This window comes from Chiloscyllium plagiosum, chromosome 15 (genome assembly GCF_004010195.1).
Source record: "Chiloscyllium plagiosum isolate BGI_BamShark_2017 chromosome 15, ASM401019v2, whole genome shotgun sequence".
NCBI lineage: Eukaryota > Metazoa > Chordata > Chondrichthyes > Orectolobiformes > Hemiscylliidae > Chiloscyllium > Chiloscyllium plagiosum.
In genome coordinates, this window is record NC_057724.1 from 74,536,419 (window position 1) to 74,550,442 (window position 14,024).

A 14,024-nucleotide genomic window follows, 5' to 3' on the forward strand; every position below is an offset into this window, starting at 1 on the left:
GCCTCTTCCCGGGACTCACTCCCCCCACCAGCCCCCACCCAGCACTCACTCCCCCCACTAGCCTCTCCCCAGGACTCATTCCTCCCACGAGCCTCTCCCCAGGATTCACTCCCTGCACTAGGCGCTGCTCCAGGACTCTTTTCCCATGCCAGCTGTTAAATATTAGGATAGAGATTACATGGTGAAATTAGAATTAAGATTACATGTTGCAGCTGTACAGGACATTGGTGAGTCCACTTGTAGAATGCAGTGTACAATTCTAGGTGCTCTTCTATAGGAAAAGTGTTGTTAAACTTGAGATAGTGCAGAAAAGATTTACAAGGATGTTGCCAGGGCTGCAGGGTTTTAGCTATAGGGAAAGGCTGAATAAGCTGGGCCCATTTTCCCCGGAGTGTCGTGGCTGCGGAGCGACCTTACAGAGTCTTATAAATTCATGAGGGGCACAGAAAGGATAAATAGTCAAGGTCTTTTTCCCAGGGTGGGGAAATCCAAAACTAAAGGGCATAAGTTTAAGGTGAGAGGGGAAAGATTTTAAAAGGACCTGAGGAGTAATTGTTTCACACAGAGGGTGGTGCATGTATGGGCGACCTTACAGAGTCTTATAAATTCATGAGGGGCACAGAAAGGATAAATAGTCAAGGTCTTTTTCCCAGGGTGGGGAAATCCAAAACTATAGGGCATAAGTTTAAGGTGAGAGGGGAAAGATTTTAAAAGGACCTGAGGAGTAATTGTTCACACAGAGGGTGGTGCATGTACGGGATGAGCTGCCAGAGGAAGTGGTGGAAGCTAGTACAATTACAGCATTTAAAAGGTATCTGGCTGGGTATATGAATTGGAAGGGTTTAGAGGAATATGGGCCAAATATTGATAGTTGGGCCTATATCAGATTGGGATGTCTAGTTAGCATGGACGATTTGGAGTGAAGGGCCTGTTTCCGTGCTGTATGGCACTGTTAAAGGATCGCATTGTTGTTTTTGGAAGCTTGCTGCATGAAGGTTGGTTGTTGCATTTTCTATAATACCCAAAAGTAACAACATTTCAAATAGTTGTTTATCTGATTGTAACGTCAACATTTCATTTGCTGTAAAGCACTAGGAAATTTCCTGGAATCGAAAAAAAGTTGCTTTCTAAGTAAAAGTATGCACTTGTTAGTCAGGACTGCTCATGGTACATCTTTAAAAGCTGTTAATTATTGTGCAACACATTATAGTTACTATAGAGGAATTACTAATTTTGTAAAGTAAACACCTCCACAACTAAAACCCGTGATATTCTGTGACAGGTGGGAAAGGCAATGGGGAGAAAGCGGGAACAGGGGATTGAATTGGAAGATCAATCATGATCATACTGAATGACAGGACATGCTCGAAGGGCTGAATGGCCTACTCCTGCTCCAGAGTTTCTAATATTTATAATTTGCATGTTTGTATAATGCACAGCATTTGTATGCTTTTGTATGTCAGCACCACATGTGACAATATCTATAGTCCAGATGTTCTGAAGATGAGGAACCTGCAAATGAATTTTGATAGGTTCAATGAGTCGGCAAAACAATTGATAAGTGGAGTAAATGGTAAGAAAATATGAACTTGTCTGCTTTAGCCGGAGAAATAAAGAAGCAGATATTATTTCAATGGAGAAAGACTGCAGACCTCTGAGATACAGAGGGACTTGTGCATTCTGGTACACAGAGTCAGACAGTCATAGAGATATACAGCAAGAAAACAGACCCTTCGGTCCAACTACTCCATGCGAATCAGATATCCTAAATTAATCTAGTCCCATTTGCCAGCATTTGGCCCATATCTCTTGAAACCCTTCCTATTCATATACCCACCCAGATGCCTTTTAAATGTTGTAATTGTACCGGCTTCCACCACTTCCGCTGGCAGCTCATTCCATCCACACATCACCCTTAGTATGAAAAAGCTGCCCCTTAGGTCCCTTCATGATTATATAGCCTCTGACACTCCAGGGAAAACAGCCCGAGCCTATTCAGCCTCTCCCTATAGCTCAAACCCTCCAACCCTGGCAACATGAATCGCAAACAATATCCTGCAGGTTCAATAAGTGGGTGAGAAGTTGAAAATTGAATGCTGTTGGTTCTGGTCAAGGAAATGCAATATAAAAGAGAAAGATTTTGCAACAGTTATACAGGGGAATTACATGCATAGCAGTTCAAAGAAGCTTAGTTTAACTGATATCTGAGATCATTGTTTCTTCTGATGAAGGATGGAACATGCTGGGCCTGTGTCCATTGTAACCAAGAAGACTGAGAGACATTTTTGTTCCGTTCACAGGATGAACACGTTGCTGGGTTTACATTTATTACCTATTCCAGAGGATAGATAAGAGTCAATCGTATTGCTGTGAGTCACATTTAGTCCGGACCAGGTAGGAATGGCAGTTTGCTTTCCTACAAGGCATTGGTGAATCAGATGGGCTGTTCTAACAAAGGTGACTTGGTGGCACAGTGGTTAGCACTGCTGCTTCACAGCACCAGAGACCTGCGCTCAATTCCTGCCTCAGGTGACTGGCTGTATGGAGTTGGCACATTCTCCCCATGTCTGTATGGGTTTCCTCCCACAGCCCAAAAATGTGCACATTAGGTGAATTGGCCATGCTAAATTGCCTGTAGTGTTAGGGGGGGTGGGTTGTGGGTAAGTGTGGTCTTGTTGGGCCAAAGGGCCTGCTTCTACACTGTAAGTAATCGATTCATGGTCATCATTAGACTCTTAATTTCAGACATTTTATTAAATTCATTTGCAATGGTAGGGCTTGAACCCAGGTCCCCAGAACATTACCTGGGTCTTTGGATGAAGTCCAGTCATAATACCACTGGTCCCTATAATTATGACCTCTTGTGATTGCCCCCCTCCAACAAGGGTAACAGCTGCTCTCTATTTACCCTGTCCATATCCCTCAGAATCGTATACACCTTGATTATGTCCTCCCTCGGGCTTCCCTGCTCTAAAGAAAGCAATCCAAGCCTATCTTGTCTCTCTTTATAGCTCAATTGCTCAGTTGCAGGCAACATCATGGTGAACCTCCTCTGTATTCCCTCTTGTGCTATCAATTCCTTCCTGTAGTGAGGTGGTCAGAACTGTACATAGCACTTCAGCTGGGGCCTAACATTACCTCCTTGCTCTTATACTCTGTGCCACAACTGATGAAAGCAAGTATCCTATACACCTTCTTAACTATCCTATTCATGAGCTCTGCTGACTTCAGGAATCTATGAATAGTTAGCTGAAGATTGCTTGTTCCTCTGAGCTACCCAATCTCCTGCCATTCATTAACTACTCCCTCATCTTGTTTTCTCTTCCAAAGTGCACCACCTCACATTTATCAGGGGTAAATATATTGTGCCACTGATCTGTCCATCTGACCAACCTATCTATATCTTCCTGTAATCTACAGTCATGTTTGAATCATAGAATCATAGAAATGTATAGATTAGATTAGATTACATTACAGTGTGGAAACAGGCCCTTCGGCCCAACAAGTCCACACCAGTCAGTCGCCTGAGTCGGGAATTGAACCCGGGTCTCTGGCGCTGTGAGGCAACAGTGCTAACCACTGTGCCACCGTGCTGCCCACTAAATAGCACGGAAACAGACCCTTTGGTCCAACTCGTCCATGCCGACTAGATATCCCAACCCAATCTAGTCCCACCTGCCAGCACCCGACCCATATCCCTCCAAACCCTTCCTATTCATGTACCCATCCAAACGCATCTTAAATGTTGCAATTGTACCAGCCCCCACCATTTCGTCTGGCAGCTCATTCCATAAATTTACCACATTCTGAGTGAAAAGGTTGCCTCTTAGGTCTCTTTTATATCTTTCCCCTCTCACCCTAAACCTATGCCCTCTAGGTTTACTACCTTCTTCACTATTGACCATCTACCAATGTTCGTGTTGTCTGCAAACTTGCTAAGTATTCCATGACATTTTCATTTATATGGTTTATGTGTATGATATACAAACAATCAGTGCGACAAATATTTCACCATATCTTGTACAATGGATTGCAAAATTCTTTATTGTGAATTCTTGGCAAGGAACTGCAGGGAAGTTGTCTTTCTTCCAGGAATATATGGCCATCATTATTCAGGTCAGCAAAACGTACCCATTCCTAAATTACCTTGGGAAGGTGATGGTGAGCAGCCTACTTGAACCACTACACCTTTTCGGGTATATGAACACCCACAGTGCTGTTCTGAAGAGAGTTTGTGAAATGGTCTAAGTCTCACACGTGTCTAAGGAAGCAGCTGTCATGAAAAAAATTTAAACGTCATTATGAATTGCTTAAACCAATCAATGTGGTATCAAGTTCTATCATCTTTGAGTAAAGGGTTATTCCCTATTGGATTTCTTGCTGACTGCCTTATGTTGAAAGCTCTTCCCCAGAAGAAGGAACATTCCCTCTATATCCACTCTGACAATACCTTCCAAAACTTTAAAGGCTTCTATTAGGTCAATTCATAACCTTCCATTTTCAAGACAAAAAGATTCTCTCAATCCTTTCCTGATACATATACCTCAGCACTTTTAGTATTACCTTATAGATTTTCTCTGCTCTCTCTACAGGGCCTCTGCAGATTTCTTTTATAATATAGTAACTAGAGCTACACACAGTAATCTGACTGTGGTCTAATTAATGTTAGATGCAGGTTAAGCAGAGCTTCCTAGTTTTTATTCACATCTCTCTATCAATCAAACCTATTGCTAGATCTGCATTCCTTTATGTTCTTGTGGGTCAACTTTCAGTGACTTTATACTGTATTTATACTCTAAGTTTCTGAACTCTGTCCCACCTAGACATGCATTCTGCAATTAAAAATATGACTCCCCTTTTTTTCCAGCAAAATAGACAGCCTCACATTTATTTTCATTTGATTTCAAGAAGAAGTTGGCTATCGCATTTAGGACTAGAGGGATCAAAGGATATGGTGGAAAAGCAGGAATAGGCTCTTAAGTTGGATGGATCAGTGGTGCTGGAAGAGCACAGCAATTCAGGCAGCATCCGAAGACAGGCAAAATCGACGTTTCGGGCAAAAGCCCTTTTTACCTCGTTTTTACCTCTTAAGTTGGATGATCAGCCATGAACATATTGAATGAAGGAGTAGACTCAAAGGACCAAATGGGGATGTGAGCATAAGAGGTATAGTTAGTAAGATTGCGGATGAATTGGAGGTGCAGTTGACAGCGAAGAAGGATACCTCAGATTACAACGGGATCTTGATCAGATAGGCCAATGGGCTGAGGAGTGGTAGATGGAGTTTAATTTAGATAAATATGAGGTGCTGTATTTTGGGAAAGCAAATCTTAGCAGCACTTATACAGTTAATGGTCAAGTCCAAGGGAGTATTGCTGAAGAAAGAGACTTTGGAGTGCAGGTTCATAGTTCTTTGAAAGTAGGTTGCAGGTAGATAGGATAATGCTTTCCTTTATTGGTCAGAGTATTGAGTACAGGGGTTAGGAGATCATGCTGCAGCTGTTCAGGACATTGGTTAGGCCACTTTTGGAATATTGCATGCAATTCTGCTCTCTTGGCAGACTAGATTAGAGTGGGATATCTGGCCGGTATGAATGAGTTGGACGGAAGGGTCTGTTTTCATGCTATACATCTCTATGATTCTATCACTCTATGACTACTTTCTAAGTTGCTATTTGACCATTCTGCAAATTTGCTGATACCCTGCTGTGATTTGTTGCATTCATTCTCATTCCTGACTACCCCCTCCCCCAATTTAGTGAAATCTGTAAATTGGGAAATTGCATTTTTGTTCTTAAGTTCATGTTGTGAATGCAAGATGTGAACTGCAGTGGTTCATCGCCAAACACCGTCTTTCATCACTCTGCACACTAAATCTTTACTCCCACTCTCCACCTTCTGTCTTGATGATAACTAGCACTCTATTCTGCCTCTTCTCTGATCTTATTCATTAGTCTATTATTAGGCACCTTACCAAAAGTCTTCTGATAATCCAAATCAATTGCATCTACTGAATCCCCATTGTCTACTCTCTGATAAAAATGTTCAAAAATGTTGGTCAACGTTTCTCATTGAAATCCATTGTGACTTATTCATATTCATTGTGAAACATTGGTGTTCTTCTTTGGATGATCTTCAATTCTGTTCTTTCACTGGAGAGTCCTTTTTTCTACCAAAGGGAATAAACTGACTGATCGATAATCTGCTGGCCATGTTCTGCCCTTTTCTTAAATTGCATTGGTTGCATTATTATATGCTAATTTGTAGAGGTCAAGAATGAAATTTCTTTCATGTTAAGTGGCTTAAATCATTGACATTGTACATTAACTAAATGTCTTAATTTACTAGGAATGGTGAATCAACAAGCAGAAAATCGACAACATCAGACTCGAACTCATATGCAATAAATGCAACTAATTACAACTTATTCCCCTGTCAAAAAGAATTAAGGGAGACAAGCAAAGCAATCCCATCAGCAACTGCTACGCAATGAATTCAATTCCCGCAGATGGTAGCCTAAAATTCCTACAGATGGTTCTTTGGGAAAAAAAAATTGTTAATCTATTCTAGGTCTATTTGTGCATGGTCTAAATTCACACACTGATTCAATCAATTCAAATTAGATACTGACCAATATATTTTTGACTTTTGTCACCCATGAAGAATTGATGTAAACGTTCCCTTTCGAAAGTAAAGGGAAATTTAATCTCAGCAATGGAGGTGTCCCCCATCAGTTGGGGAAGTGGCAGAAGGCCTGTTTCACTTCCACTGGGAACAGTGTGTTGGAATTATGTCAGAAACAAAAATAGAAATTGCTGAAAAAGTGTCACAGGTCTGGCAATGGCTGTGAAGAGACATCAGAGTCAATGTTTCAGGTATGGTGATCCTTCCTCGGAATTGCAGTTGAGTATCCATCAAAATTGAGCTTTATACAGGAATTAGAACTCCCAGAAGCAAAATTCCAATCTGTTCTCTCATCCCTCCCCTTGTCCCTATTTTAACATTCAGCAAAGTGTGCTTATACTTTTCTCTTATGTTGGCATAAGTTAAAAGATAAGAGATATATTTTTTCGAGCTGATTTTCAGAGAAATATGCCCACTGTGCATATCATGCAACCTATTATCTAGGTTGTTGGTTTATTGGTGTTGGTTGTATTTACCAACTATCGAAGGTATAAAATTGTTCATTGATTGCAGTTGAAATGTGAAGTGTGAGCTGTGGTTAAGAAAGCAAATGTAATTTGTCATTTATCTCAAGAGAGTTGGAATGTAAAAGCAGTGAGGTGCTACTAGGACTTTATAAAGCTCTGGTTAGGCCCCACTTAGAATACTGTGTCCAGTTTTGGGCCCCACCCCTCAGGAAGGACATACTGGCACTGGAGAGTGTTCAGTGGAGATACACAAGGATGATCCCTGGAATGGTAGGCCTAACATACGATGAACGGCTGAGGATCTTAGGATTGTATTCATTAGAGTTTAAAAGGTTGAGGGGAGATCTGATAGAAACTTACAAGATAATTCATAGCTTAGAAAGGGTGGATGCAGGGAATTTGTTTCAATCAGGCGGGGATACTAGGACCCGTGAGCAAAGCCTTAGAATTAGAGGGGGTCAATTTAGAACAGAAATGAGGAGACATTTCTTTAGCCAGAGAGTGGTAGGCCTATGGAATTCATTGCCATGGAGCACAGTGGAGGCCGGGACGGTAAATATCTTAGAGTCATAGAGATGTACAGCATGGAAACATTCAAGGCAGAGATTGATAAATTCTTAATCTTGCAAGGAATTAAGGGCTGAGGGGAGAGTGCAGGTAAGTGGCATTGAAATGCCCATCAGCCATGATTGAATGGTAGAGTGGACCTGATGGGCTGAATGGCCTTACTTCCACTTATGGTCTTATTACTTATTTCAGAGAAGCTTACTGAACACTACGCTCCCTCTCCAATTCTGAGAAAGTAGAATAATATACTTTTGAATGAGACTCCTGAAATGGTAGGATTATCATAGGAGCAGAGGCTGGGTCAACTAGCATGCATTCACAGGAATTTGGAGGAATTAAAGGGAATTTCATTGAGACTAATCTAATTCTGACAGGCCTGAACAGACTGGAAGCAATGATGATGTTTCCCTAATCTGGAGATATGTGGAACAAGGGATGGGCATTTCAGACAGAACTGGATTTGTTTCATTCAGAGGCTGATGTATCTGTGTAATTCCATGCCTCAGACGTCAAGCTGCTGAATAGTTTCAAGAAGGTATGAGAGGTGTCAAGAGGAGAAAGTAGAGGAGTATGGTCGTGGAGTAATAGAATCTTATTGTACAGAAACAGACCCTTCGGCCCAAACACGTCCATGTCGACCAAAATGTCCATGCACACTAACCCATTTCCTTTTACTTGGCCCATATCTCTCTAAATCTTTCCTATCCATCCACTTGTCCAAATGCCTTTTAAATGTTGTTAATGTACCCACCTAACCACTTCCGCTGACAGCTCATTCCATATGCGTGCCAGTCTCTGTGTGAAAACATTGCCTCTCAGGTTCCCTTTTATTCATTCCCCTCTAACCTTAAACTGATGCCCTCTAGTCATCGATAGTGGTGAGATAACAGATCAATTGCGGTTGTATTGAATGGTGGAGGAGGCTTGATGAGCTTAATAGCCTGCCCTGCTACTATTTTCTATGATTCTGTGATTCTAAATTGTCAATTTGGGCCTAATGGCAATATTGTACTAAGTACAACATAAGTGGCAATGATTGGGTGACCAAACAGATGCCAAATCTGAACAACATCATAACCAGGAACACTGTATCATTACATTGTTATTGGAACACATTATAAAACACAACACCCACATAAACAATGGGAACCCTGTCATGATTACCCCCAATTGAGCATTCATTTGGTTTATCATGAGGGATCTTCTAATAGATCTTTTGATAAAGATTGACCAATCATATAATCCCTACAGTATGGAAACAGGCCATTTGGTCGAACAAGTCCACACCAACCTTCTGAAAAGTATCCCACCCGGACCCATTCTGCCACCTGATTACTTTACATTTTCCCTGACTAATACTCCTAACCTAGATACTATGTGCAATTTGCCATAGCTAATTCACCTAACCTGCACATCTTTGGATCGTGAGAGAAAACCCACACAGACAGTTGCCAGAGCAGGAATCAAACCCAGATCCCTGGCACTGTGAGGTAGCAGTGCTAACCACTGAGCCAGTGTGCTGCCCTAAACCTTCCATGAGTTGTCTTTTATTTTCTTCTGCTGCTTCTGTCAGTGTTGGTTCTGTGTTGATTGTTATTGCTGTATTTTTGGGTTATGAAGGTTTATCACAGTGAACAGAAGCTTTAAAGGACCTCACCCCCTTCCTCTGGTTCCATGCATAAATTACATCCTTCATCCTTGTGTGTGTCCACCCTTTCTATAGTTACCTTCTTGCTCCTAATAAAAATTTTAAATATCTTGGGGTTTTCTTTAATCCTACTTGCTAAAGACATTTCAGCCTCTTTTTGCCGTCCTAAATCTTTGTTTACATTCATTCCTACTTCCTTTATATTTCTAAAGGGCCTTGTCTGATTTCAGTTTTCTAAATCTTATTTATGTTTCCTTTTTACTTTGACTAAACATTCAATATCTCTTCTCAACCAGGATTCTCAAATCTTGCCCACCTTAACTTTCATCCTCACAGGGTCGATTGGGTCCTGAATTCTGATCAGGCCTTTGAGAGACTCACACGTGTCACCTATGGGTTTATGCTCAAACAGGAGCAGCACCCCCCACCCTCCTCTCCCCACAGGCTAATTTCTTCCATTCCTGCTCAATAATCTTGCTTTAACCTTCTCCCCCTTTAGCGCTTTCACCTAAGGGACAGTCTTATGCTTTTCTAAACTTTCATAAAACTTCCGGAATTCTGATCCCAAAATGCTCCCCCACTGAAAGTCGGAGTTTCTGGTCAAGTTCATTCATAAATCTCAGGTCTAGTCCAGCCCCTTTCTGAGTCAGACTATCAAAATTGTGTTTTGAGAATCCTCACTGGATGCACTTGACAAATTCTATCCCATCTAAGCCCCTGGCATTAAGTGAGTCCCAGACAATAGTGGGGAAGTTAAATAAGATCTTTCCATGAGCTGCTTGAATATCTGTTCCTCATTCTCCCACTGGCTATTGGGAGGCCTAGAGTATAAACTCATCATCTTATTCCTGACCTCTGCCCATATTGCCTTGCTGGATGAGCCCTCCAAGATGTCCTTTCTACATGCAGCTGTGTCACCTTCTTAATCATTAACGCAACTCCCCCACCCTTTTTACATCCCGCTCAATCTCGCACCTGGAATGTTGAGCTGCCTTCTTCTCAGAAGAAGGGTTACACCCGAAACTTCAACTTCTCCACCTCCTGATGCTGCCTGGTTTGCTGAGTTCTTCCAGCCTCCTGCCTGTCTACTTTGGATTCCAGCATTTGCAGTTTTTTCTTTTGTCTCTACGCTTCTCTCAGCCAGGTTTCTGTGATGAATTGCAGAGTTTAGGTTAAGATGAGATCAGCCATGAAGTTATGTAACAACTGGGAAGGCTCAAAGGGCTGAGTGGCCTCCTCTTGTTTCTTGTTCACATGCTTGTATGCTGTGAACCTTAGTCAGTAATTCTTTATTGGGATTGCTAGATTGTAGGTGAGATGGTAACCTCCACCATCTGGAAGGTCAGGAGTATCACAAGCATGGGAACACTGCTGCCTATACGTTCCTCTCCAAGTCTGATATGGAAATGTGGTGCTGTTCCTTCAATGGTGCTGTGTCAACTTCCTGACCTTCTCTATACGGTATGCCTGTACCTCACAGACAGCAGTGGTTACTGAAGTAGACTCACTACCACCTTCTCAAGGTCAGTTAGAGATAGTAAGGACTGCTGATGCAATAAAATGTGGGGCTGGAGAGGCATAGCATGTCAGACAGCATCGGAGGAGCAGACAAGTCAACGTTTCGGGCCGAGAGCGCTCATCAAGATTCAACGTTGTCTGGAGTCCATGGGGGATAAGCTGGCTGCGTAGACAGGCACTGAGGAAGGAGACATGGCTGGAACAACAGCTTTGTATCAGGATGTGACCGAAGAGCTTCAGGGTGGGGGAGATGACCAAGGGGTTGAAGTGGCAGAGAGACCGACTAAGGTCTTTATGGAGGGAGAAGGAAATCTTCTTCAAGGTGGGCGTGCTTGGAAGGTTCTGCGCAGTATGGATTTTCAGTGACTTTGTGATAGTAAAGACTGCAGACACTGGAAGTCAGAGCCTATAAAATGTGGAGCAGGAAAGGCAGCATCGGAGGAGCAGCAGAGTCGATGTTTCGGGTCCCAGCGAAGGGTACCGATCTGAAACATCAACTTTCCCGCTCCTCCGATACTGTCTGACCTGCTGTGACTTTCCAACTACGCATTTCGTGGGCGGCACAGTGGCACAGTGGTTAGCACTGCTGCCTCACAGCGCCAGAGACCCGGGTTCAATTCCCGCCTCAGGCGACTGACTGTGTGGAGTTTGCACATTCTCCTCGTGTCTGCGTGGGTTTCCTCAGGGTGCTCCGGTTTCCTCCCACAGTCACAAAGATGTGTGGGTTAGGTGAATTGGCCATGTTAAATTGCCCGTAGCGTTAGGTTAAAGGGGTAAATGCAGGGGTATGGGTGGGTTGCGCTTCGGCGGGTCGGTGTGGACTTGTTGGGCCGAAGGGCCTGTTTCCACACTGTAAGTAATCTAATTTTATCAACATGAACAGTTGGAGATGGACAATAAATGTAAGCCTTGTCATTAACACCCAGATGTCTTAAACAAGTGAAAAAAAAACTAATTGCATTTATCAGAAATAACCATTGAAAAGAATGGAAAACTATTCCACTTCAAAGGTATATTGAAGCACACCCATTTAGTGAGTATTTCACCAGGGTAATATTGGATGGTAGACATTAACTGAAGAATTTCATGTCTGTGAACATATTTGCCTTGGGTCATTGGTTGATTGAATGTCTGACTTGACAAGCAATACTACTTTACTAGCAAGTTGAATCATCTCTGTGCCTTCATCAACTCTTAAATATTTAACAGAACATAGTAAAGGGTCAATATAAATGTTAGTGCAGCTTACTCAGAGAATAGTAGATGATGTATTGAGCAGAACTTGCCCAGAACCATCTGAAGATTGATCACTGTCTGTAAAAGCATGAAAATCTAAAAGTGGAACTCAAAGCTACATCCCTCCACTCGCTTCACTTTGACTATCCTTCAATTTATAAACTGTGCTAAATTGCCAATCTGTTATTACTCACTTGTTGATCCATGACGTTATAATGGGAACATGAAACCAAAATTTAAAACCTTATGAGGCTTCAACAATCCTGCAGGGATATTGATTGAAATGTTTTTTTTTTGGAAATATGTCACATGAATCAGTCTTCCTGCTGTTTTCTAACAGATTTCTTGGATTCAAAGTGTCACCACGGGTCGCACAACGCTGTTGACATGAAAAGATGTGGGAGGTGAGGGTTCCCTACTGAAAATAGCAAAGAGGAAGTTAACAAAATACATTTGAATTCACCCTTAAACTTGTTGACAGTAGAAATCCCGATCTTTCAAGTAGTTTTGCAGACAAGTTGCAAGAAGGTGTTCTCCCAGATATATTAAATTAACTTGGTATCTAATTGAATAGAGATACAAGTTTGTATATTTTAAGCCACACTCAGTTTTGTAGATTTCCCAATTAAGTGGTGTGTTAAATGTTCATTATATGTTCTTTTCTATTCAGTTATGAGATGTGGCTAGTACAACATTTATTGTCTGATCCTTATTGCCCAGAGGGCAGTTAAGAGATAGCCACATTGGTGTAAGTCTGTAGAGCAGACCAGGTAAAGAGGGCAGTCTTAACACTTAAAGGACATTAGTGAACCAGACAACTTTTCCCAACAATTGACAAAGGTTTCACAGTCATCATTAGACACCCACTTCCGGTTTCACCTGCACTTGCAAACATCAGTTATTGTATCAATTGCTCCTGATGTGGTCTCCTCTACATTGGGGAGGCTGGACGCTTTCTCGCAAAGCGCTTTAGAGAACATCTCCGGGACACCCGCACAATCAACCCCACCGCCCCGTGGCTGAACATTTCAACTCGCCCTCCCACTCTGCCGAGGAGATGCAGGTCCTGGGCCTCCTCCATCGCCACTCCCTCACTACCCGACGCCTGAAGGAAGAACACCTTATCTTCTGCCTCGGAACCCTTTAACCCCAGGGCATCAATGTGGACATCATGAGTTTCATCATTTCCCCTCTCCCCACCTGACCTCAGTTCCAACCTTCCAGCTCAGCACCGCCCTCATGACCTGTCCCACCTCTCAATCTTCCTTCCCACCTATCCACTCCACCTTCTTCTCCGACCTATCACCTTTACCCCCATCTCCATCCAATTATTGCACTCTCAGCTACCTTCTCTTCAGTCTCACCACCCTCCCATTTATCTCTCCACCCCTGAGGCTCCCAGCCTCATTCCAGATGAAGGGCTTCAGCCCGAAATGTCAATTTTCCTGCTCTTCGGATACTGCCTGACGTGCTGTGCTTTTCCAGCAACACACTCTCAACCCACTTCCAGATGCTTATTGAATTCAAATTTCACCATCTGCCATTATTGAATTCATGGAGGAGAAAATGAGGGCTGCAGATGCTGGAGATCAGAGCTGGACCGTCTCAGACTCCTCCCTCCCCTTCCTAGACCTTTCCATTTCTATCTCGGGTGACCGTATCGACACGGACATTTACTATAAACCAACCGACTCCCACAGCTACCTAGACTACACCTCCTCCCACCCTGCCCCCTGTAAAAACGCCATCCCATATTCCCAATTCCTTCGTCTCCGCCGCATCTGCTCCCAGGAGGACCAGTTCCAAAACCGTACAACCCAGATGGCCTCCTTCTTCAAGGACCGCAATTTCCCCCCAATAGTCGACGATGCCCTCCACCGCATCTCTTCCACTTCCCGCTCCTC